Below are 26,449 nucleotides of genomic sequence, written 5' to 3' on the forward strand. Positions count from 1 at the left end.
CATGCTTCACTGACCTCTCCCACACCCTGTGCCTCCTCATATTTATTGGAAATCTGTTCAGTGTAGAGTATATCCCATTGTAGATTGTTCAAGACAAAAAAAAGTTCTTTAATGCTGAGTATCAGATTCACTGCTCCTATGATTCATTCCATGCCTTCAGAACCAAAGTATATCTTCCAAAGGTTTTCATTCCTCGATTAAAATAGATGAGTTGGGAATATAAACTGAAATACCTTGTCTGTTCTTCCTTTGGCTCCCCTGGCTAGTTCAGAAGGCACCTTGGGAGCAATACATGTCAGCATATGTCTGTATTACTCCTTTCATTAGTGTAAAGATTCTACAAGAAAGGGAAACAGTGATCCGATTACTAATATGGAGCCATGCTAAACAGGCAGGCAGTACTTTAGGTGTAGAATCCTTTTTAAAAATAAAATAAAAAGGAAGACAGAATTTGAGTGAAAAAGTTATTCTATATATTATATTACTTAGCTTTACATATTCATTCTGTAAACAAGTCTGATCACTTTGTTTACTGTTCATCCATACTGCACAATGTTAATGTTTGAGAAACATGAATTTCGATACATATACACATACAGAGAGAGAAAGAGAGTAGAGGCTGGTGGCTCCAATGTCAATGGGGCAGTGAATCCAGATTGGAGTCTGAACTTTCAAAGAGCTGTGCGCACTGCACACACATGCACACACACCACACACACATGCACCCCACATTCCAACTTACATGTAAAGAGCAGGATTTAGTTTGGGATGTTTTTAAGGATAAATAGTATGTCCTGATATAAGGCAGCTCCCTCTCTTCCAACTCAAATCCAGGTTTGTTTGTCTGTTTGTTTTAGATTTATATCCTGCACTTCCTCCCAGTTATGGTCAGTAAGCATAAATTCATGGTCAAGATGAGAGAAGGATTCTATTACTCTGCAACTGTGGCTCATATTGGAACACAGTTCCTCAATAGAGATTGACTGCACTTGATTTTTTTAAAACCACAACATTGTTATTCTTGCAACGTTTTGGTACATCATGCGCCAGGAATGTATTGCTCATATTATGTGCAATTCCTCTGAGAAGGACATTTTCTTGGTAAAAAGACAACCAGTCACTCCTACCCCACCCAAAATTCACACATTTGTTCTTATGATCTACTGCTGAATAATCTCTGGTTATTTTCCAAATAGCTATTGCAAAATGAATACACGTGTATATTATAACAACAACAATAATACTTCCAGTTAATGTTCCAACCGGGAGGGAAGCGATTTCCAGAGAGTCTTCCTCCCCCCAAACAGCTCCCACCTTCCAGAATAGATGGGGGGGGAGGGAAAGTGAAGAGATCACCAAAAATGGTTTGTTCTGCTGATAGATGCCTTCCAGCAGAGAGGGACACTAACAGGATAACATTACTCCTCTTCAATAAGAATATAGCACTATCAGTGTTTATTGCACTTTATAGAGTAATTGGCAAAAGGGTGGAAAACAAAGGCAGGAGTAAAAAGGGGAAGCAACGTGGAGGATTTTTTTCAATTGCATATGGTTAGGCTGAGTAATAGGCTGAGAAGCAGTAGGGCAGGTCATCTGGGGGTTGTGCGCTAGCCTTCATGGAAAAGGTGTACAGTCCTAGCATTCGGTGACTCCCTTTACTCTGAGTCATGGTGCATAGTATCCCAGGCTGATTATGTTATTTTGGTGCTGAATCTGAAAAATCCCACAAGCCCCTCACTCCTTCCCTGGCAGTAAAAAATGCAATAGAAATACATTAAATAACTTTTGTGACATCACAAATCAGTTCCTAAGCTGGTTGTCTCATTCTTCATAATGGTAGGGCCAGCCTTTCCAGCCGTTGTCAGGCAGTGCAGTAATAATAAATAATAATATATAATAATAATAATAATAATAATTTAAATGTTTCCAGTGTTTTTGATTACAATTGTTTGAGAAGGGTTATCTTTTGGGTTATTTTATTTGAGTTAAGTTGCATATGCACAATGTTGGATCCAGCGTTTAGTTCCTCTGTGGAGAGCATTCTTTCTGATTTTTCCTCCCCTGGAACCATCTTCCACACCATTCTGGAGAGTTCTTCCACCCATTGGAGTAGATTTTTAGGGGCCATAGGGAGCTGCAGGGGCACTGGGGAATAGGAATGGGATCTGTCACTTTTAATTATCTCAGTTTCTCATTTTTCCAATCTTAAATTCAGTTTTCCACTTTCCTGCAGCAATTTGCATTTTTTTTAAAAAAAATCCTCATGAAAATTCTTCAGCATTTTACTGCAAAATTCTCCTAATAAACACATTTGTAGGCAGTTTTGACTAATGTACACATTTTTGCAAGCCATTCCTAGTCATATACTGCATTTTTGTATGTTATTTTCACTCATATATTCATGTTTATGCACACTTGCCCCCAATAGATGCATTTTTGTAAACATTGGTTGGCTAACTGCATCACAAATTTTGAATTTTGAAGTGAGGCTGTGTTTTCAGTTCTCATATTATTTCAGAAAGTGTGAATTGGGTAGAATCAGCTTGAAATGCGAACTGAATTACTTTCTCGCCCATCCCCAGTGGAGAATCAGCAAAAATCACTTCCCCACTCATTCCGCCAGTTGGATTCATTTGCTGAAGAAATCAGATTTCAGCAAACAGAAGCTGTCCTTCCTCTCACAGGAGGCAAAGTCTGGATGCAATCCTTGAAGAGGTGGGATATACTTAAGTAAAGATAATTGCTTATAATTATTTGGAGATCCAAACTCTTCCACTAATAAATCGAATATTCTACAACACTTTCAAACAACTGCATGAAACTATTTCCCCTTTTGCTTTATGTCATAAAGTTGTTCATTTAGGATCAGAGAATAACTGGATTTCTACCATCCATGCTGGTGCTGGGAGAATCATTATGAGGGATGTGCCTGTTGAGGTAAGGGGTAGATAGTTACTAAAGCAAAGCTATTCTTCAGTCAAATGTAAACAGCTTCAAGCCATTTTGATCTATGAGACATCTATTCTTTGTGCACATTATTCCTATTAATGATAATGAGAGGACTGTACAAGCTTTGACAGCTGAATGGCACTTTGGCTTTGGACTATTAGTCTAGATTATTCAAACCGTCAGTAGCAGGCAGGCGGTGAATAAGGCAGCACATTTATTTTTTATCCACAGCTGAGGATACGCCACTGTGGACCTCAGGGATTCTAAATTCACCCAAATAATTTAGTGTCCCAGTAGTATTTCACAGTTCTAATTTCTATCGATCTTCTCTCACCACTCTGATCTATTATATATTTGTGCCCAAATCTCCATTATTCATTTATGCCAGGTATTATTTCACTGGTGCCTCCATTTTTTTTTCTGGACCTCATACAAAAAGTCTCATTTTGTACAGAACAAAACAAACATTCCAATTTGATTTAAAGTTAATGCTAAACGAATGGCATTAATAATTTTAGTATTTCAACATTATACCTTGATTTTTTTCTTAATCCAATAAACTGAAAGAGCAGGCCCAAGGAATATGCAAATATTTTCAGACAATGCCAGATTGGAGATTTGGGGTGAAGTGCCTTCAATATGCTGATGACACCCAATTATTTCTCAACAGATTCTGCTGAGACAGTGGAAGCACCAGACCACTTCCTGGAATTAGAAATGGAGTGCAGGAGGGTCAATAAAATGAAACAATCCTCACAAGATGGAGATTTTGTGGATAGGTGGCTATTCTGTTCAGAAATGTGAGTTTCAACCTGTTCTTGACGATACTGTACCCTAACAGTGCAGTCCTAAGGCTTGGGGCAGGGGTGGAGACTGAAGGCAGTTGAACCACCTTTTCTTATGCCCTAATGGGCTTGAACCAAGAGGGTGGGTGGAAAACACTGTATTCCTCCATCTGTTTCCTGTTCAATTTTTCTTCTATATTTTCTCTCTCACTGGAAACATTGGATACTTTAGAGCCAAGCCAACTCCCAGAATGACCCCCTTTTGGCCTTGCTGACATTGGAGCTCTGAGATCAGTTGGCATTGGCTCAGCCAGTAGTAACAAATAGGAAAATTCCAACTGGAACTCCTGCTTGACACTGGAGCTCTACCTCTGATGTCAGTGGGGTAGATCTCATCCAATCATCCCTATGGCCCCTGGGACATCCTCCTCAGACTATAGGATTTTAGCCTACTGCTATTCAGTTTCTAATTTGCCTTTTTTGGGGCAACGTGAGAGAATGGGTGGTGGCTTTTCAACTTCAGAGAGTTTTGGATTATACTGATTACCTGAATCCACTCCAGTCGGGATTCAGGCCTTTTTATCAGTTGGAAACAACCTTGGTTGAACTGGTGGATGACTCACACTGTTAGAATACACAGGGGAAGTAGTACCCTGTTAGTACTCCTGGACCTCTCAGTGGCTTTCAGTACCATTGGTCATAATTTCCTTCTGTGTCAACTATCAGGATTAGGTTTGGGAGGCACAATATTAACAGTGGTTCAGGTGTTTCTTGGATGGTTGTTCCTAAAAGGTGGTGCTGGGGGGCTTTTGTTACCCTCCCCATGGACATTGGCTTGTTGGTTCCACAGAGATCGATTCTCCCCCTATCCTGTTCAACATTTACATGAAACTGCCAGGAGAAGTCATCCAAAGGTTGGGGCTGAAGTGTCATCAGTATGCTGATGATATTCAACTCTAGATTTTCTTTCCCTCTTCAGATCTCAGGGGGGCTGTCGAAATCCTAATCCAATGCCTGGTGCCAGTTCTAGAATGGACATTGGCAAAAAAAATGGGGTTGATCCAAGAAAGATAAAGGTGTTCTCTTGCTGTGGAAAGTGGTTTACAGCTGGTGTTGGATTGGATGGCATTTCCCCTGAAAGACCAAGTACACGGTTTGGGAATGCTCCTGGTTTCAACGCTGACTAAGGAAGCTCAAGTGCCATCAGCGACCAGAATTGCTTTTCACCAGCTCCATCTGGTACAACCACCTGCATCCCTGTCCAGAGAGGGATGCCATAGTGATCAATGCTTTGGCCATATACTAGGGTACTCCACTCCACTCTATATGGGGCTACCTTCAAAGATGGTTTGGAAACTTCAGCTGATTCAGAATGCAGCTACCAGAATCCCATTGGATATGAAGCAGTCAGCATTTCTAATATCATATCATATCAGCTGCACTGATTATCCATGTGTTTCTGGGCCCAATTTAAAATGCTGGTTTTGACCTTTAAAACCCTAATGGCTTGGGCCCAAGCTATTTATTAGACTACCTGAACCCATACTATCCTGTCCAGATCTGCTTTGGAGGCTTTTCCTGGGATGCCCACCCCTAAGGTCAGTAAGATGGGTGGCCACAAGAGAAAGGTCTTTCCAATGGTGGTCCCACAGCTATGGAATTCCCCACATTGGGCCTATACCCAATCTCTGCTTCAGTTTTTTCAGAAGGTCCTGATCTTTTCCAAATTACTTTCCAGGCATTATGTTTGTTAGTGGGGTGATCTGACTCTTTGGTTCTGTAACATTTTCTGTCTGGTTTTGTAATTTTTATGTCAAGTGTTGATTTATAGTGCTGTGTTTTAGTTTTAAATTTTGTGCTATTGTCAGCTTTCATTTTCCTTGTTTTGGACCATCATTTGTCCAGAGAAGAGGCCTTAAATATTTAAAATAAATCAAACAAATAAAAATGGCTAGATCTAGCATTATCACAGGAGTCTAGGTAGCCTGTCTGGCAAACAGTTACTGTCAGCAGTTAGGCTGGTGTGCCAGCTATGGTTTCTGCTGGTTAGAGATAACAGGGCCACTCAAATGCAATCATGAAACAAATGCACAACCTATGTATTCTGGAAACTCTTTCTGATGCTCTCTGTTTCACTAATAAAGCAAAGTATATCAAGCCATCAGTCAAGTTCTCTTAAAAGAAAGGGCAGTCAACTTATCCAGCCTCAATAACTACTAGTGCTATCTCTCAAAGAGTAGCTTTATTAAAAACACATGCACATCCATACAACAGCCAGTAGTGTTTCAGATAATGAACCATCTGCATTCCTAGTACTGCATGAATCGTGGTTTCAATATCTTATGATCCACAGTTAAAAAGTTATAGCTTTTCTTAAGCCACACATTTTTTCCAGAGTGCTAGTGTGCCCACAATTAATGGGTTTCCTATCAAGTCTGAGCTTCCATTTTCTCTTCAGGAAGTCAGATTTTCTGGGAAGTAATTCCAAAAAAACACATTAGATTCTGGGACGTCAACATAGTACTCTGACTTGGATTTTAAAAGGGATTTGTTCCCAGTTCTGGGTGATATTAACCTTCTGATGATATCACAGTTCACTTATCGGAGTCCGCTGGGTTTCATTCCAGCTGTATTTATGGTCCTATATGTTGGAAGTAAAGCACCAATGCAAGTAACAAGTAATCTGAACCAGTGGAGGGTGACAGACAGGAAGGCAATCTATTCTTCCCTCTGTTGATTCCTTCTTTAAAATAACTACTTGTTTGTCATAACATTGCTCCCCCCTCCTTCTCTTTGTTGTCTCTTAGTTAGAGGTGGCTCCTCCAAGTGCAAGTCTCATAGCTCTGCAATGGCAATGGCCACATGCATGTCTGTATTTACATGCTACTTTATTTCCCAGTAACAATAAACCTTAGGTTTCTTTATTCTTTCAACCACCAGCCTTACCAGAATAGTTATTTCTGCGCTCAGCTGCAATATATACAGTAGGGCCCCACTCATATGGCGGGTTAGGTTCCAGACCCCTGCTGATAAGAGAAAATTGCTTCAAAGTGGATCACGGTGGTTCCGGAGGGGGGGGTCCCACAGAGGGACCTGTGTTGTTCGATCTACACTGGCTTCCAGTTGTTTTCCAGGCCCAATTCAAGGTATTGGTATTAACCTTTAAATCCCTATACAGTTTCGGTCCAGTTTATCTAAAGGAGCGCCTTCAACGCCACCAATTATGCCGCTCGACACGATCAGCCACACAGGGCCTTCTCTCAATCCCGCCGACAAAAACAGCTAGATTGGCGGGAACTAGAGAGAGGGCATTCTCAGTGGCGGCCCCCACCTTTTGGAACTCCCTCCCACAAGATCTATGGCACGCCTCTTCCCTAAATGTATTCTGTAAAGCCTTAAAGACCTGGCTCTTTCAACAGGCCTTCGGGATTTCCGGGGAGGGTTAATCACTATGATTGGAATGCCTCGTACCCTGTATTAGTATTGTTTTGCTGCTGCATTGTTTATATTGTATTATTGTATTTTTTGCATTGTGTTTTAATTGCCTACTTGTACGTCGCCTAGAGTGGCCATTGGCCAGATAGGTGACACATAAATTAAATTTATTATTATTATTATTGTTGTTGTTGTTGTTGTTGTTTCAAAGGGGCTGCAGCCATGCCATTAGAAGCAGTGGTGAGGGTGATCTGGGGCATGCCAGCCGTGGCCTCCCTGCTCTTCTTCAGGCTGTGCAGGGATTGCATCATCATGGGGGAGGCCATTGGGCTCCTCCTCCCTCCTCCCCTCCTGGGGCTTCCCCAAGATGCCCAGCACCGCCGCGCACAGCTTGGTGGGCAGGTTGCGGGGCAGCCATGCAGCCGGAAGGCTCGCCTCCAGCTCCACGAAGGGCATCTCGGTCCTGGCCGGCATGCTGCAGCCGCTCTGTGAGGGCTGCTGATGGCTGACGTTTCCGGTGCCTCCTCACGCCACCTCACCTCTCCGACCCGGCCCACTTCGCCCCACTTCGCCCTAACCACGGGCCGGAGAGAGGGAGGGAGGCTCCAGCTGGCTGCCTCCTCCTCCTCCTCCTTCTCCTCCGGCCGGCTTGGGGTGTCCTGGTCCAGGGCTGAGGCAGAGAGAGCCACTGCAGCCCCACCTCCCGCTCCAGGGCAGGGCGCTTTTGCTCCCTGTTGGGCGACCGCCATATAAGCAGAACACTGAGAAGCAAGACGCCAAAAACTGGGGCCCTACTGTATACCAAACTCCAACATGGTGTGCTTTGCATTTTAAACATTCATTTTATTCAAGGCCAACCCAAGGTTTTTCACTGCTTTACGCAAAGGAAAGGCTGAGCTCATTTGCTGCCTCTGACAAGACCAGGGCTGAGTCCAAACAGAGTGATTCCCAGAATCCTCAGTGGTATCACACAGGATTATGAGGCATCTTCTCAGGTTTTGTGAGCAGTTTCCAGTTGGGAGACCAAACATAGCCATTGTTTCTTGAGTGTCATTTGGGGAAGAGACCACCACTCAGATGTAAAGCTAATGCTTTACATGCAAGAGGTCCCAGATTCAATTTCAGACACTTCCAGGTAGGGCTGGGAAAATGTCCTGTCTGAAACCCTTGAGAGCTGCTGCCAGACACTGTCGACAATACTGTGCTACATGGACTAATGATCTGACTCAGAGTAAGGCAGCTTACTATGACCTGACGTGGGGAAGCAACCCTTGAATTGTGGGCTATTGTGTCTGCACAATTCATTAGGCCCTACCTTTATTTGGATATGTTTAATTGTATTTAGAACTTACCTGGAGAATAGCATGTTTAAGATTCCAAGAAGTTCATCCCTATTGTTCTCTCTTTCTGGCATACTATAACATCTGGCCACAGATGACTGAAGAAAAGTGGGCATCTTCTACAGGCAATAGGATTAGATGCTGTTGTTTCCCTTGTAATATTAACATTCTGTTGAGTATCATAGATGCTAACCAAAACTGGTCTTCTGACTCGTTTATTACCTATCTTTCGCAATTGCAGCTGCAACCACACCACATAAACTTACAAAAAGACATTAAACATTTTCCCTTGGACTTTATGAACAGTACAAAACAGAGGACCTGCAACAGACAACCTGTAATAAAATTATTCCAGAAAGTTTGGTAAAACAAGCAAAAACTGGAGTGTATTTTCATGTCTTAAAACTCTTTTGAAACAAAAATGGGAGGAGGATAAGGAACTTTTTTCTCTTGAAATGTGAGAAACCTTAAACCCAGTTATAGTCAGTTTAGGGTTTAAACTAAAGCCAGAGACTTGTAGGCATCACTGCAATTGAACTGCTATATGGTAACGGAAAAGAGAAAGAAGGTAGAAACATGCTGGATTGCTCCTTCTTAAAGGTGGCGGTGATATAAATTTGACTCACACCACCTTTGTTCAGCCCCCACCAAAAATCGTCCAATGTGCTGGGCCTCATCTACCCATGAATATCCTACCTAGAGCTGTGTGCTAATGGCCTCTCAAATTTCTCTATTTGTGGTCAAATAATTGTATGTGTATTTGTGTGTTGGGGAGGAGGCTCACTGAATTTCTCCAGGGGGGATACAAATCCTCCAGCAGATTCTCAGGTTCTCACCACTAGCGATGGCAGTAGCACACCCTGCCCCCAATTTTTTGCTGCTGTCAGTGCAAATGATGACACAGTGTTGGCAGCCTGGCTATCGTTTTGCATCTGTCACAGTGCCTCACACCCAGCTTTGTTCAAGGGCATTGTGAGTGCAAAGTGGCAGCCATGACACACCCCCAAATGGTGGAAATTTTGGAAAGAAAATTATGTTAAATGACCTTGTTCTAGGACGTTGAGAAAAAGAAAAATCTCAGAAATTTTGGCTGAGCTGTAGTCATAGCCACAATGATAGCTAAATGGAACAGCTATGTTCAGAAGCCACACATCTTTGAGAACCAGCAGCTGAAAACAAAACTGAGAGAACATGGTTGCTCTCTTGTGCTGCTTTTAAACTTTTCTGAAGCATAATTAACATATGGAATTCATCTATGCAAGGTATGGCAACAACCACTTAGTAGATTGGTTAGCTGTTGGGCTGCTGTTGGTTGGGCTGCAATTTCCAAAGCCCCCCCGATCAATCATACATATTGTATACTCTGCTATAAACTACAATGACACTTAGTAATAATAATAATAATAATAATAATAATAATAATAATAATAATAATAATAATAATAATAATAATAAAATTTTATTTGTGAGTCGCCTATCTGGCCGAATTAACGGCCACTCTAGGTGACTTACATATACAATAAAATCCAGTATAAAACCAATACAACATACTAATATTTAAAAAACTAAACACCTCTTTCAGGTAATTAAAAACTAACATACCCCAGATTTCCCATAGGCCTGCCTGCATAGCCAGGTCTTTAAGGCTCGGCGAAAGCCTATCAAGGAGGGGTCATGGCGAAGATCGAAAGGAAGGGAGTTCCAGAGGGTGGGGGCCACAATCGAAAATGCCCTCTCTCTGGTTCGCACCAGCCTAGCTGTTTCAACTGGCAGAATCGAGAGAAGGTCTTGTGTGGCTGATCTTGTTAGGCGGCCTAATTGGTGATGCTGGAGGCGCTCCTTCAGATAAACTGGGCCGACACCGTATAGGACTTTAAAGGTCAGTACCAGCACCTTACAACTGGTAACCAGTGTAGATCTACTAACACTGGCGTGATGTGATCACGGCGACGGCAGTTACTAATTAAATGTGCCGCCGCATTTTGTATCAGCTGTAATTTCCGGATCGTTTTCAAGGGCAGCCCCACGTACAGCGCATTACAGTAGTCTAAGCGAGAGGAGACAAGGGCATGTACTACTCATGGGAGCATATGAACAGGAAGGTAGGGTCGCAGCTTCCATATCAGATGAAGTTGATACCAAGCTGCCTGACCCACTGCCAAAACCTGAGCCTCCATGGACAGTTGGGAGTCGAGAATTACCCCGAGGCTACGGACCTGGTCTTTCAGGGGCAATTTTACTCCATTAATCACCAGGTCTACATCTCCCAACTTACTCTTGTCTCCCACGAGCAACACCTCGGTCTTGTCAGGGTTAAGCTTCAGCCTATTCCTTCCCATCCATTCACTAACGGATTCCAGGCACTTGGACATGGTATCCACAGCCAACCTTGGTGAGGACTTAAGTGAGAGATAGAGCTGAGTGTCTAGATAACTTCATACTAATCTAAGAAGGTTGAGGCAAGTTTCAGAGGAATTGTACAATTGCATAAAAAAAATCTGTTCCACAAAAATACTGCAGTGGGGTTTTTTTTTAGATTTTTTTTAAAAAAAACACCATACACCCATATATCATTGCAGCACACGATTAGCAATAGACTTAAGGCAAGCATAGACTCATGGACAAAAAAGCTTACAAGGCACATTTGCTACCCATCAGGAAGCGTAGCACAGTATGGTGGTAGTGGAGGGAGGTAAATGCATAATTCCTTTTCCTCTCCAGCTCAGTAGACTTCAGAATCAAAGGAGGAGGTTTCTTTGAATTAGAGGCACTGAAATCCATCGTCTAAAAACTTCTTAGGAAGGCAATTAGATCACCTGTAATATTTTAATCTTGGCAGCAGGCAAAGTTGGGAGAAGTAGCTCTCCTCCGTTCTTCCCCTAAAGCAATATTTTTATCAGCCCATCTGTCACTACATTTGGTGTCACTGGTGCATTGCCATTTTGTCACCAAAGCAGAACATGCTGCATTACAAGGCAGATGCTACATTTTGATAAAATATATTGGCACTGAATCCCAGTATAATAACAATGGAGGGTTTGTAGTGTGCATTCACTCTTATAAAATGGATTCTATTATAGGAGGAAAAAAGGGTAGCATGCCTGCAAATATATTGCCTTCAAGATGTTTAAGAGGAAAAAACACATTATTCCCCCATATACATTGACAGAAAGAGGATGCAATCACCTGGAGGGTATGCAGTCATTAATATGGACAAAAAAGGAAGAAAATGTGATGAATAACTGTGCACTTTACACACCCCACAGACAGAAAATAAATGCCACATTTGCTCTTAAAGGAGTGAATTCAGGGTTGCAGATTTAAGCACCGATTCCCTGCATTTCCCTTACTGCCACAGGAAGACAGACATATTAAAGGATGTTCCAACCAAACAGGATCCAATAAGATAAATGCAATTGCATTTTGCTTGCAACTTCCAAACTTTTACAGAAATACACAATAAGCAATAAAAGTGCAACAGGGAGGAAAACAATGTAGTTGGCTATTAGAAAGAACAAAAGAGGTCTCGTGGCTATGTACAGATGTAATGAAAAGGAACAGGTATATTGTTCAGTACCATTATTTTGCCAGTGACTGCTTCTTTGACACCATTCCTCACACACACCCAACTCCTGCTGCTGCTGCTGCTTCCTCCTTCCATGGAGTAGTCACGTGGGTGAACTCATCCAGTCAGCAGCCACAGTCAACTGCATGACATCACAATGATGTTTCCATGCTTGCTCAGGACACTCATCTCTATGCACATCTCAATCCATCTTCTGAGTTTATGGAGTAAGTCTTTCAGGACACAGGATGACTGAAAGAATTTAGACCAGGTGCTGGGGAAACCCCTTTTCTCTGCAGCCCTGGCTCTGTCCTGCCAGAGTTCAGGGTGTGGTCAGTCCGGTGGAGCTCTAGCATGATTTCAAAATTAACAGAAGCGCTATGTGGCTAACATTATGAATACGAGTCTCAATCGGTGAGTGCCTTCATGTGATCCCTAGGAAAGCAACAGAACAGAAAAGATAAGACATAAAATCATAATAAAATAATTGAAGGCTATCCCAGATTTGAGAGAGAAAGAAACATGGAAGCTGCAATGAGGTGGAGCTGCAAGGAATTATCCAGGCAGAGAGAGAGAGAGAGAAGCAGGAGAAGGGAGAAATAGGGATTTGACCAAGGGAGTAGAGAGTGAGCCTTAAGACCAGGTAGGCATAAGAAAGGAAAACAGATTAAGGTATCTCTCCTTACATCTGCTGAGATAAATGAAGGAAGGGAGGGGAGAACAGCCTCAGCAGCAGAGGATGTCCAAAAGGAGACACAGCAGGAATTGCAGACCCTGGCTTTCACTGGGCAGGTATGCAGGCCAACCAAAATATTACAAAATAGTGTCCAAGCTTCCTAGTTCCCAGAACATTTCATCAGACTTGATGGTAAACAAACTGTTGATGGGTGATGGTTAACGGTGCATCCATCCATTTCTGCATCTGGTAAGAGTCTTAAGATGGAGTGTGGGAAGTTGCAGGAAACATCCAAATGAGGCTAGGCAGTTTTCAGGCTGCAGAAAGCCCTCCTGGGAAGGAGAAACACATAATGACTGGTTCTCCATCACTGGAAATATGGCAACAAGCTGCTACTCAAATTTCTTCATCCTTAGGATCTCCTAGCACCTGAAAATTGGGACTCTATTATCTGATGAACCATTCAATTCAATTGCTAGGTCAAATTGCCCTGTGACTTCTATTGATTTTCTTTCTACCTAGCACACCACCTAAAATTTATCTACTTCTGTTAATATGAGGACTTCTCTATCTCACATGGAACCATCCTTAGGATACAGATAGAATGAGTTGTTGTATTTCCAGAAATGGAAATCAGCCATTATGTGTTTTCTCCTTCCCAGGAGGCCTTGTGCAACCTAAACCCTACATAGCATCTGAAAGAGCCTCATTGGAATGTCCAGTAACTTCTTCTACATTCTGACTTGAGACTCTTGTCAGATGCAAGATAGATGGTTTGTTCATCAGACTTTTTCCCCCCTCTTCCCCTCTCCTTGTGTTATTACCATCTAGCCTGATGAAGACTTCTGGAGAACTCAACAGCTTGCACACCATTTTCTGACATTTGTGACATTTACCGTAATAAATGTTTTGCCCTAATACTGTTTTTGGATTTTTTTTCTTAAAGGTCACCACGGCTATCTTTGCATTTTGTATTACTCATTTAATAATTTAGCTAATTATCCATCCCTATATTTCTGAAATTGTTAAATGTTCATACTTCGCTGTTGTTGCTTTGAATCAGTTCTGAGGATATGCATTAAGAAATAAATAATAGATTATGTGATTATGATTGATTTAAGAAAGGATTTACAGATACAATATATATATATATATATATATCACACCCGTCCTCCCAGTAGGAGCCCAGGGCAGCAAAAAAAAAGCACTAAAACACTTTAAAACATCATAAAAACAGACTTTAAAGTATATTAAAATACAACATATTTTAAAACTTTTTTTAAAAAAAAGCTTTAAAAACATCTTTTAAAAAGAAAGAAAGAAAAGGTTTAAAAACATATTAAAAACAATTCCAACACAGATGCAGACTGGGATAAGGTCTCTACTTAAAAGTCATGTTGAAAGAGGAATGACTTCAGTAGGCACCGAAAAGATAACAGAGATGGCACCTATCTAATATTTAAGGGGAGGGAATTCCAAAGGGTAGGTGCCACTACACTAAAGGTCCTTTTCCTATGTCTGCAAGAGGTCCTCACCTGCAGAGTGCAGTGATCGACTGGCTATGCAAGGGATAAGATGGTATTTCAGGTATCCTGGTCCCAGCTGAATAGGGCTTTGCACACCAAAACTAGAACCTTGAACTTAGCCCAGTAGCTAATAGGTAGCCACTGCAATTCTTTCAGAAGTGGGGTGACATGTTGGCAATACCCTGCCCCAGTGAGCAGTCTTGCTGCTGCATTTTGTACCAGCTGCAGCTTCCAGACCAACCTTAAGGGCAGCCCCCCCCCAGAGCACATTACAGTAATCCAGCCTGGAGGTTACCAGTGCATGGACAACAGCGGTCAGGCTATCCCGGTCCAGAAATGGCTGCAGCTGTCTTACCAGCCAAAGCTGGTAAAAGGCACTCCTAGCCACTGAGGTCACCTGGGCCTCTAGAGACAAAGATGGATCCAGGAGCACCCCCAGACTACGGACCTGCTCTTTCAGAGGGAGTATGACTCCATCCAAAGAAGGCAACTAACCAATGATTTGAACTTGGGAACCACCAACCCACAGCATCTCCATCTTACTAAGATTCAGACTGTTTATTGGCCCTCATCCAGCCCACCACTGACTCCAGGCAGTCGTCCAGGGCTTGCACGGCCTCTCTCGATTCAGATTTTACAGAGAAATAGAGCTGGGTATCATCTGCGTACTGCTGGCATCTCACTCCAAATCTCCTGATGACCGCTCCCAAGGGCTTCATATAGATGTTAAACAGCATGGGAGACAAGATAGTACCCTGCGGCACCCCACAGCACAACTGCCAGGAGGCCAAAAGACAATCAAGCAATGCTATTCTCTGAAAAAGACCCTGGAAATAGGATTGGAACCACTGTAAATCAGTGCCTCCAATACCCATCTCACCAAGTTGGCCCAGAAGGATACCATGGTCAATGGTATCAAAAGCCGCTGATAGATCAAGTAAAAATAACAGGGTTGCACTCCCCATGTCCTTCTCCTGATAAAAATCATCCATCAGGGTGACCAAGGCTGATTCAGTCCCATAACCTGGGACTGAATCCAGACTGGAATGGGTCAAGATAATCTGTTTCATCCAAGAGTACTTGCAATTGCTGCACCATTTATTTATGTATTAAATTTATATCCTGTGCATCCTTCCTCTCAAAGGAGCCCAGGGCGACAAACATACAAGTGCTAAAACAATTAAGGCTTCAGTTTGTTGTTGTTATATGCCTTCAAGTCGATTACAACGTATGGAGACCCTATGAATCTTTTGGGTGTATTCATAGGGCTTTCATGGTAAGAGGCATTCAGAGGTGGTTTACCATTGCCTTCCTCTAAGCCTACAGCACCTGGTATTCCCAGGTGCTCTCCCATCCAAGTACTATTTTTAAAAAAAGTTTTTAATGCTGTTTTGTTAATGTATTTTAAGATCTGTTTTTATGATGTTGTAAAGTGTTTTAATGCTTTGTTTGCTGCCCCGGGCTCCTGCTGGGAGGAAGGGTGGGATACAAATTAAATAAATAAATAATACTAACCCCCCTTTAGGATGCACACCTTAACATGGTGAGGGGGGTTGAGAGTGTTGAAGAAGCTGAGAGCAATGCCATCAGGAGTCTGGACCAAGAGGCTAGATTCCTAGCAGGGGCACCCAAGGTGGAATGCTCAAACCTGAGACATCAGACTAAGATGCATCCAAACTCAAAGGAAGGCAATGGTAAACCACCTCTGAATATCTCTTACCATCAAAACCCTGTGAACAGAGTATCCAAAATGCAACACGAGATAGTGCTGGAAGATGAGACCCCCAGGTCAGAAGGCACTCACCGAGCTACTGGGGAAGAACAAAGGACAAGTACGAGTAGCACTGTGACTAATGACGCAGCTGGGTCAAAGCCGAAAGGAAGCCCAGATGCGAAAGGAGAGTCCGGAGTTGTACGATGCACACAATAGGAACATGGAATGTGAGAAGCATGAACCAGGGAAAGTTAGAAATTGTCAAACAAGAAATGGAACGTATCAACATTACAATACTTGGCATGAGTGAATTAAAATGGACGGGAATGGGACATTTTCAATCAAGCAACTACAAAATACTTTATGCAGGAAATGAGAAATCAAGAAGAAACGGGGTTGCTTTAATAGTGAGAAGTGATGTAGCAAGAGCAATTAGAAGCTACAATGCAAGGTCTGAGCGAGTTATATCAATGAGATTACAGGGGAAACCTATTAACATAACCATCATCCAAGTTTACACTCCAACGTCAAACGCAGAAGAAGAAGAATTGGAGAGATTTTACGCAGAAGTACAGGAGGAAATTGATCACACACCAAAACAAGATATGATGATCATCATGGGGGACTGGAATGCAAAAGTAAGGAACAGAGAAGAACTAGGAATTCTGGGGAAATGGGGCTTAGGAGACAGAAATGAAGCAGGAGAGAGACTTATTGAATTCTGTGAAGCCAATTTGTTTCTTGCAAACACATTTTTTGAGCAACTGAAAAGACGACTGTACACGTGGACATCACCATATGGTCAATATAGGAATCAAATTGATTATATAATTGGTAACAGAAGATGGAGAAGTTCCATACTTTCTGCAAAAACAAGACCAGGAGCAGACTGCGGTACAGATCATGAACTGGTTGTATCGAAAATCAGAGTAAAACTAAAGAAGAAGAACAAAGCGATCATAATGCCAAAATAAAATTTAAATAACATCCCAAAAGAATATAAAGATCAAATAAGGAACAGATTTGAGGCTTTAAATTTAGTTGACAGAGAACCAGAAGAACTATGGAGTGAAGTCAGAGACAGGATTAGGGAAGAATGCAAAAAGACAATACCTCTCGTTAAAAAGAGAGAAAGACCTCAATGGATGGCTGAAGAAACTCTTCAAATGGTTAAAGAGAGAAGGAAAGCAAAAGGAAAAGGAGATAGAAACATGGTCAGAACCCTAAATGCAACAATACAGCAACTAGTATGTAGAGACAAAGAAAACTATTACAGTAGTTATTGTACAGAAATAGAAGAGGACAACAAAGGTTAGAACAAGAGCCCTGTTCCAAAAGATTGGAGAAATGAAAGGGAAATTTAAACTACGAGTAGGGATGTTGAATAATCAACAGGGGAACACACTGACTGACTGAGATGAAATAAAAGGAAGATGGAAGCAATACACTGAAGAACTCTATAAAAGAGATGCAAGGATGACAGATTCATTCATGCAGGAGCCAATGATGAAGAACCAGAAATTTTAGAATGTGAGGTAAAAGCTGCTCTTAAAATACTTGGAAGAAACAAATCACCAGGAAGAGATGGCAAACCAATGGAGTTGCTACAAGCTACTGAGACGGAATCTGTCCAAATTTTGACAAAAATTTGTCAAGAAATATGGAAAACTAAACAATGGCCCACAGACTGGAAGCGTTCAATATACATCCCAATTCCAAAGGGGATCCCAGAGAATGCAGTAATTATCGAACTATTGCCTTAATATCCCATGCAAGTAAAGTAATGCTCAAGGTTCTACAGCAAAGGCTCCTACCATATATGGAGCGAGAAATGCCAGACGTCCAAGCTGGATTTAGAAAGGGAAGAGGCACCAGAGATCATATCGCAAACATACGCTGGATAACGGAACGGAGCAAGGAATTTCAGAAGAAAATCACACTGTACTTTATAGATTACAGCAAAGCCTTTGACTGTGTAGATCATGAAAAACTATGGAATGCTTCAAAAAACATGGGGGTGCCACAGCATCTGATTGTCTTGATGTGCAACCTATATTCTGGACAAGAGGCTATTGTAAAGACAGAATATGGAGAAACCGATTGGTTCCCCATCGGAAAGGGTGTGAGACAGGAGTGTATTTTATCACCCTATTTGTTTAATTTGTACGCAGAACATATCATACAGAAAGCAGGATTGGACCAAGATGAAGGCAGTGTGAAAATTGGAGGGAGAAATATCAATAATTTAAGACATGCAGATATCTTATTTGGAATACTGTGTGGCCGCATTTGGAATACTGTGTGGCTGCATTTGGAATACTGTGTACAGTTCTGGTCGCCTCATCTCAAAAAGGATATTATAGAGTTGGAAAAGGTTCAGAAGAGGGCAACCCGAATGATCAAGGGGATGGAGCGATTCCCTTATGAGGAAAGGTTGCAGCATTTGGGGCTTTTTAGTTTAGAGAAAAGGCGGGTCAGAGGAGACATGATATAAGTGTATAAAATTATGCATGGCATTGAGAAAGTGGATAGAGAAAAGTTCTTCTCCCTGTCTCATAATACTAGAACTCGTGGATATTCAAAGAAGCTGAATGTTGGAAGATTCAGGACAGACAAAAGGAAGTACTTCTTTACTCAGCACAAAGTTAAAGTATGGAATTTGCTCCCACAAGATGCAGTCATGGCCACCAGCTTGGATGGCTTTAAAAGAAGATTAGACAAATTCATGGAGGACAGGGCTATCAATGGCTACTAGCCATGATGGCTGTGTTGTGCCACCCTAGTTAGAAGCAGCATGCTTCTGAAAACCGGTTGCCGAAAGCCTCAGGAGGGGAGAGTGTTCTTGCACTCGGGTCCTGCTTGCGGGCTTCCCCCAGGCACTTGGTTGGCCACTGTGAGAACAGGATGCTGGACTAGATGGGCCACTGGCCTGATCCAGCAGGCTCTTCTTATGTTCTTATGATACCATACTATTAGCAGAAACCAGTAATGATTTGAAAATAATGGTGATGAAAGTTAAAGAGGAAAGCACAAAAGCAGGACTACAGCTGAATGTCAAAAACACTAAAGTAATGACAACAGAAGATTTATGTAACTTTACAGTTGCCAATGAGGACATTGAACTTGTCAAGGATTATCAATACCTTGGCACAGTCATTAACCAAAATGGAGACAATAGTCAAGAAATCAGAAGAAGGCTAGGACTGGGGAGGGCAGCTGTGAGAGAACTAGAAAAGGTCCTCAAATGCAAAGATGTATTACTGAACACCAAAGTCAGGATCATTCAGACCATGGTACTCCTGATGTCTATGTATAGATGTCAAAGTTGGACAGTGAAAAAAGCGGATAAGAGAAAAATTAACTCGTTTGAAATGTGGTGTTGGATGAGAGCTTTGCGTATACCATGGACTGTGAAAAAGATCAATAATTGGGTGTTAGAACAAATTAAACCAGAACTGTCACTAGAAGTTAAAATGATGAAATATATTTTAGACACATAATGAGAAGACCTGATTCACTAGAAAAGACCATAATGCTGACACGGCAGATACATCGGTAGCTCGATGTAATAAATTTGCTGAACACTTCCAGCATAAGATCTCATGCATTCGCCGGGACTTAGACTCCTATTTAATAGCAGTTAATCCTACTGAGGTGTCCAGAGCACAGTCTTGTCATGTTTTGTTGGATGAGTTTCAGTTCGTTCAGCTCGAGGACGTGGACAAGGTGCTTGGACAGGTTCGTGCGACCACTTCGGTACTGGATCCTTGCCCCTCTTGGCTAATTAAAACTAGCAAGGAAGGAACAGTTGGCTGGGCCAAGGAAGTGATTAATGCCTCTTTACGAGAGGGAGTGGTCCCTGGCTGTCTGAAAGAGGCGGCAGTGAGACCACTCCTGAAAAAACCTTCCTTGGACCCAGAGGATGTCAGCAGCTACAGACCAGTAGCCAATGTTCCGTTCCTGGGCATGATCCTGGAACGTGTGGTTGCTGATCAGCTCCAGGCGCTATTGGATGAAACCGATTATCTAGATCCATTTCAATCGGGGTTCAGGCCTGGTTTTGGCACTGAGACTGCCTTGGTTGCCCTGTTTGATGACCTATGTCGGGAGAGAGACAGAGGGAGTGTAACTCTGTTGATTCTCTTTGACCTCTCAGCGGCTTTTGATACCATTGACCATGGTATCCTTCTGGAGAGGCTTGCGGAATTGGGAGTTGGAGGCACTGCTTGGCAGTGGTTCCGCTCCTACTTAGCGGGTCGTCTCCAGAAGATAGTGCTTGGGGAACATTGCTCGACACCGTGGGTTCTCCAATGTGGGGTCCCGCAGGGTTCGGTTCTGTCTCCCATGCTTTTTAACATTTATATGAAGCCGCTGGGGGCGGTCATCAGGAGTTTTGGAGTGCGTTGTCATCAGTATGCTGATGACACGCAGCTCTACTTCTCCTTTACATCTTCTTCAGGTGAGGCAGTCGACGTGCTGAACCGTTGCCTGGCTGTGACAATGGACTGGATGAGAACTAACAAACTGAGACTCAATCCTGACAAGACTGAGATGCTGTTGGTGGATGGTTTCTCTGATCGGATGGTGGATATATACCCTGTCCTGGATGGGGTTACACTCCCCCTAAAGGAACAGGTGCGTAGTCTGGGAGTCATCTTAGACTCTTCCCTCACACTTGAGGCTCATGTAGCCTCGGTGGCCCGGAATGCATTCTACCAACTTCGGTTGGTAGCCCAGCTACGTCCCTATCTGAGTAAGGAGGACCTCTCATCAGTGGTACATGCTATGGGTAACCTCGCGTCTGGACTACTGCAATGCGCTTTACGTAGGGCTACCTTTGAAGACGATTCGGAAGCTACAGCTAGTGCAAAATGCGGCAGCGAGACTGCTAACAAGAACTAAGCGGTCTGAGCATATAACAGCTGTGCTAGCCCATTTGCACTGGCTTCCAATATGCTTCCGGGCCAGATTCAAAGTGTTGGTACTTACCTATAAAGCCTTATATGGCACGGGACCACGATATCTGTCGGAACGCCTCTCCCGATATGAACCGGCCCGTACACTACGGTCTACTACGAAGGCCCTCCTCCGGGTTCTGACTCATAGGGAAGCCCGGAGAGTGGTGACAAGATCTAGGGCCTTCTCAGTGGTGGCCCCCGAACTATGGAATGGTCTCCCTGAGGAGGTGCGCCTGGCGCCGACACTATCATCTTTTCAGCGCCAGGTTAAAACCTTTCTCTTCTCTGAGGCATTTTAATTCTTGTTACTTGTAAATTATTATATTTTGATTTTAGACTGTACAGTTTTGTGTACAGTTTTGTGTTATTTTTATTGTATTTTTAATGTTCGCCGCCCAGAGAGCTGTTGCTAGTCGGGCGGTATATAAGCTTAATTAAATAAATAAATAAAATAAATAAATAAAAAACAGAAAGGAGTAGAAAAAGAGAAAGGCCAAACAAGAGATGGATTGATTCCATAAAGGAAGCCACAGACCTGAACTTAGAAGATCTGAACAGGGTGGTTCACGACAGATGCTGTTGGAGGTCGCTGATTCACAGGGTCGCCATAAGTTGTAATCGACTTGAAGGCACATAACAACAACAAATACTAACCAGGCCTGACCCTGCTTAGCTTCTGAGTTCAGACAAGATTGGGTGTGTTTAGGGTAGTATGGTTGTAGGTAGGCTTCAGTGGGCACTGAAACTATTGCAGAGATTAGGGATGGAAAGATCTGTCAATTTCAGTTCTCTCAAGTTTCTCATTTTTCCAGTCTTAAATTCAGTTCTCCATATTTCTGCAGCAAACTGTAATTTTTTTAAAAAAAAGATCCTCATGAAAATCCAACATTTTAGTGAAAATTTATCCTAATAAACACAGGCATTTTTGCATGCATTTTTGTCTAATATACACACTTTTGCAAACAATTTCTCATCATATAATGCATTTTTGTATGTTAGTTTCACTAATATATCCATTTGTATGCACACTTTCCTCTAACATATGCATTTTTGTAAACATTGTTCGGTTGGTGAACTGCATTGCAAAATTTGATTAAGTGCAAATTTCAAAGGATGGCTGGGTTTCAGTTCTCATATTGTTTCAGAAAGTGTGAATTTGATAGATTTGGCTTGAAATGTGAGCTGAAATGAATTTCTTGCCCATTCCTAACAGAGATGGCACCTACCAGTTAATAAATATTCTACTTTGTCTTAATGGGAGAGACTAAAACTGTAATCTTATAATACTTGTCTGGGAGTTAGACCCATTGAACTCAGTGGAACTTCGTTTTGAGTAGATATACCCAAGAGTCAGCCCACAACCCTATGCCTACTTACCGAGGAGTAACTCCTATAAATGAAGAAAAATCCATAGGATTGTGCAATGTATCTCTAGAATTTATGTCAGCCAGAAAATGACAGAAATATGAAGCTATAATTGTTCAGGATATAGTGACACATATCTCTTGCCATTTAGGAGTATTGTTTTTTTTTGCCTGTATCATTCATGGAGGTTAAGGCTACTAGCCATGATGGTTATGCTCTGCTTCCATAGTCGGAGGCAGTATGCTTCTAAATTAGGGATGCGGTTCACTGCCTAGTTCCGATCTGCTTGTATTCCGATAGTCTGTCATTCAATCCCGATCTGGCCTTTTTTTGTGCTCGCTTGCTCTGGCACTTGTCGATCCGATCTGGTGCGGCGTTGGGTTTCTTTTTTTGGTGATTCGATCCACAGGTGGTTTTTGGGGTGGTGAATTATTCTCCCTCAATTTTTAATGTAAATGCTTATGTAAATGATCATGGTGTTCCACATGGGGTTTTTGCTGTATTTACATATCAATGAGGCAGATAATCACCTTTGAGTCTGTCACTTGCCTCGGGCTAACTGATGTGCTGCTTGATCATTCCCCTCCCTTTTGCTATTCACTATTCTTGAATGAGTTTGTCATCAGCACTGCAGCAGCACCACCACCACCATTAGTACCACCTTGCATTTTTATTCACTCACACATACATATTTAGCACAGAGAGAGCGAGAGAGAGCCCCTGATGAGCTGAGGACAGCAACAATGAAAGGGGAGTGGGGTCGAGTCAGGTCATATGTGTCAGTCTCTCTCATCATAATAATGTTTCCTGCACAAGAGGATGGAGATTCAGAATGCTCTGAGCTGTCTTGTTTGCAAAACACAAAATTACAGGATGACTTGACAATTAACTCTGATGACATATATAGCCTAGGGCAGGGCAGCCAAAAATATTTTCATTATATGGCAATAATAACACAATTGTTTTTGTAATATATAATGGACAAATGGAGATTGTTATCACACCTACAGTGTTAATGAGTGCAGCAACTTTGAGGAAATTACAAAAATAATTATGTAAAATAGGAGGGAATAGGAGCTGCTGATGGCAGCTGTGGTGCACTGCAAGAAATCAGTGCCAGTCTGAAAAGTTAGCAGACTGTTGAAGTCCAATTTAGTGGATATCCTCCCCCATCCCTATTCTGAATACCAGTTGCTGGAAACCGCAGGAGGGGAGAGTGCTGTTGCGCTCAGGTCCTGCTTGTGGACTTCCCCTGGGCATCTGGTTGGCCGCTGTGAGAACAGGATGTTGCACTACAGGGATCACTGGCCTGATCCAGCAGTCTGTTTTATGTTCTTAAGTACACTCACTGACAAAGTCAGTAACATTCACTTCATTGTGACCAAAACTGAAACTTCAGATGAGATCCAGTCCTTGCAAAGAGGTAGTGTGTATAAAGAAGGGTGTATTTGCGTATGGTATTTCTCTCAAAAGGCAAGCAGTCTCATCACTCAAAGTGATATGGTGAAGAGAATTCATAAGGAAGTAATGGGCCACTGCTAATAAGTGAAAATAAATTCTACATCTTCTGTTGTTTTGTGGCAAAAATGATTTATGAAGCTAATACACCTTTCATTTTTAATGTCAGAGTTTCTCAGCACCTCCCCTCCCCATCTCTCTATTACCTGGATATATTATGATGACAATTTTATACAGAAACTCATTTATCTTTTGCTTTTTCTACCACATTATTGCCATTTTAAAATTTCCTTAAGGTTACGAGTGATATCCAGGGTAGAAATGCAACTATTTGCCTTCACAATAGCAAATAGGATTGCATCTATTTCTGCAGGACTTGATCTGTCTAGCTCTTGGACCACTTCCGTCTTGTTTTGAAGACATCATCATGTACTGATCCCAAAGTATACATAGTACAATCAACAGTTACCTTTTCATATACCTGCCATTTGCAGCATTAACTTGAATATCTATGTCAGGTTTTCATCATTGTCACCAAATCAAAGTCCATTATCTAGCACACCATCAGCATTTTCAGTACAGAATACCCAAAGAAGCTATGCGGCAAGTAAATGTAACCAATAGATGGCACCAGCACTGACTATCCCCACATACAGAATTGATTTATTTTTTATTTATTTATTAGATTTATATCCTGCCCTTTCTCCCAGTAGGAGCCCAGGGCAGCAAACAAAAGCACTAAAACACTTTAAAACATCATAAAAACAAATTTTAAATATATTAAAACAAAGCATCCTTAAAAACATATTAAAACAAACCATCTTTAAATTTTTTTAAAAAGCTTTAAAAACATCTATTTTTTTTAAAAAAAAGCTTTAAAAACATATTAAAAAGCAATTCCAACAGAGACACAGACTCATATAAGGTCTCTACTTAAAAGGCTTGTTGAAAGAGGAAGGTCTTCAGTAGGTGCTGAAAAGATAGCAGAGATGGCGCCCGTCTAATCTTTAAGGGGAGGGAATTCCCAAGGGTAGGTGTTGCTACACTAAAGGTCCGCTGCCTATGTTATGCAGAATGGTACAACACAGCAGAATTGCCGATGCAATTGTTGCAGTGCTATATCTAGGCCCTATTCCAAAGCACATTTATACAGAAAACTATTGATTTTAATGAAACATGGATGGCTCATGTCCTTGGATTTCTATATGCCTCAATGTTGGTGATGATGATGATATGTTCTAATAACCTGCCCTTCCTCCTGTCAGAGTCCAGAGCACAAACACAATACAGCTATCATAAAACAATCTGTAACAACCTTTAAAACACAACATCAGAAAAGTATCAAGATATATAAGGTAATGCGTGACATGGGAGGAATATACAATCCTACCGATTTGTGCAATCCTACCCATTTAAACAGTGTGTTGCCTAGTCATGTGGTGGCTCAAGAAAGGGCCTTCTCTGTAATATCACCACATTTATGGAACTTTCTACCTCTGGAGGTAGCATGCAGTGCTGTTATCTGATTTCCAGTGCTGCTTAAAAACACACCTTTTTGCCAAATCAAGCTGAAGATGATGAAGTCTATCTGTCTGCTGCCTGCTGCATTTATGTGATATATTTTTAATTATGGCTTTAATCTGTTGCATTGAATTTCATGGTGTTGATGCATATTATGAGCACTGACTTGAGATTTTAATTGTTGAAATGTAGTTAACAAATCAATTAGATAAATAATTGAATATAAAATAGGTAGCATGCACATTTTGGGGTATTTGTGTATTGCCTATACCACATTACCTCGTAATATTGGAAGTAATATTGGAATATTGCTAAGAAAGGACCTTTTTCTAAAGATTCTTCTGAGAATGAGCAAGAGAGGAAGGTCTATCATTCCAGTGAATTCAGGCCTGAATACTAAAAAAAAGAAAAAGAAAGAACACAGGTTATTTAGTTATTGAGCGGCTGGAGTACCGGCGAGAATGGCATCTATGGGCAGGACTCACCCCTGCGGCTGGAGGCCGGCATGCTGGTGCTACCGGAGGGGCTCAACGCTGTCAACACCTGCAACCCCCTCACCAACTTCAGTGTCCCGGCCGCCGTCACTGTCACAGGTACGCCACAGCTTGCCCTCGTCCAGTGGGGCTGCGGCTGCACCTTCTCTGAGAGGATCAAAGCTGCTGCCAAGCAGGGGGCTGCCACCGTCATTTACAACTACGGCAGCAGGATGGGGAACAAAATTCAGGCCATGACCCACCCTGCTTCTGCAGGACCGGCTGGTGCTGGGGAAAGCTTATTCGTATTTTGCCATCAGAGAAGCTGATTAGAAGTTCAGTTGAAGATGTCGGACTTGCAAGTATAGAAGGAAAGAGAGAGAACCAACCCACGGCTTTGTTGGGGGTAGCCTGAGGTGTTTCTGCCACTCCAGGTGCCTGCACCACACTGTATTTTCATTGGAAGTTTTGTAATTGCTGTCTTTTAATAATGTTATTTGTAATTTAATTTTGTAAATTGTATTGTTTTATGGATGTATTCCTGTATTTGTGTTTTTCTTGTAAGCAGCCTTGAGGGCCTTTTGGCCATAAGGCAGGGTATAAATAAATAAATAAATAAATAAAGTGTTTGTGCCCACTCTTCCATTGCACGGACAGAATTCTCACCTAGTCAATGTGTGACTT

Source organism: Rhineura floridana, chromosome 4 (assembly GCF_030035675.1).
Source record: "Rhineura floridana isolate rRhiFlo1 chromosome 4, rRhiFlo1.hap2, whole genome shotgun sequence".
Taxonomy (NCBI): domain Eukaryota; kingdom Metazoa; phylum Chordata; class Lepidosauria; order Squamata; family Rhineuridae; genus Rhineura; species Rhineura floridana.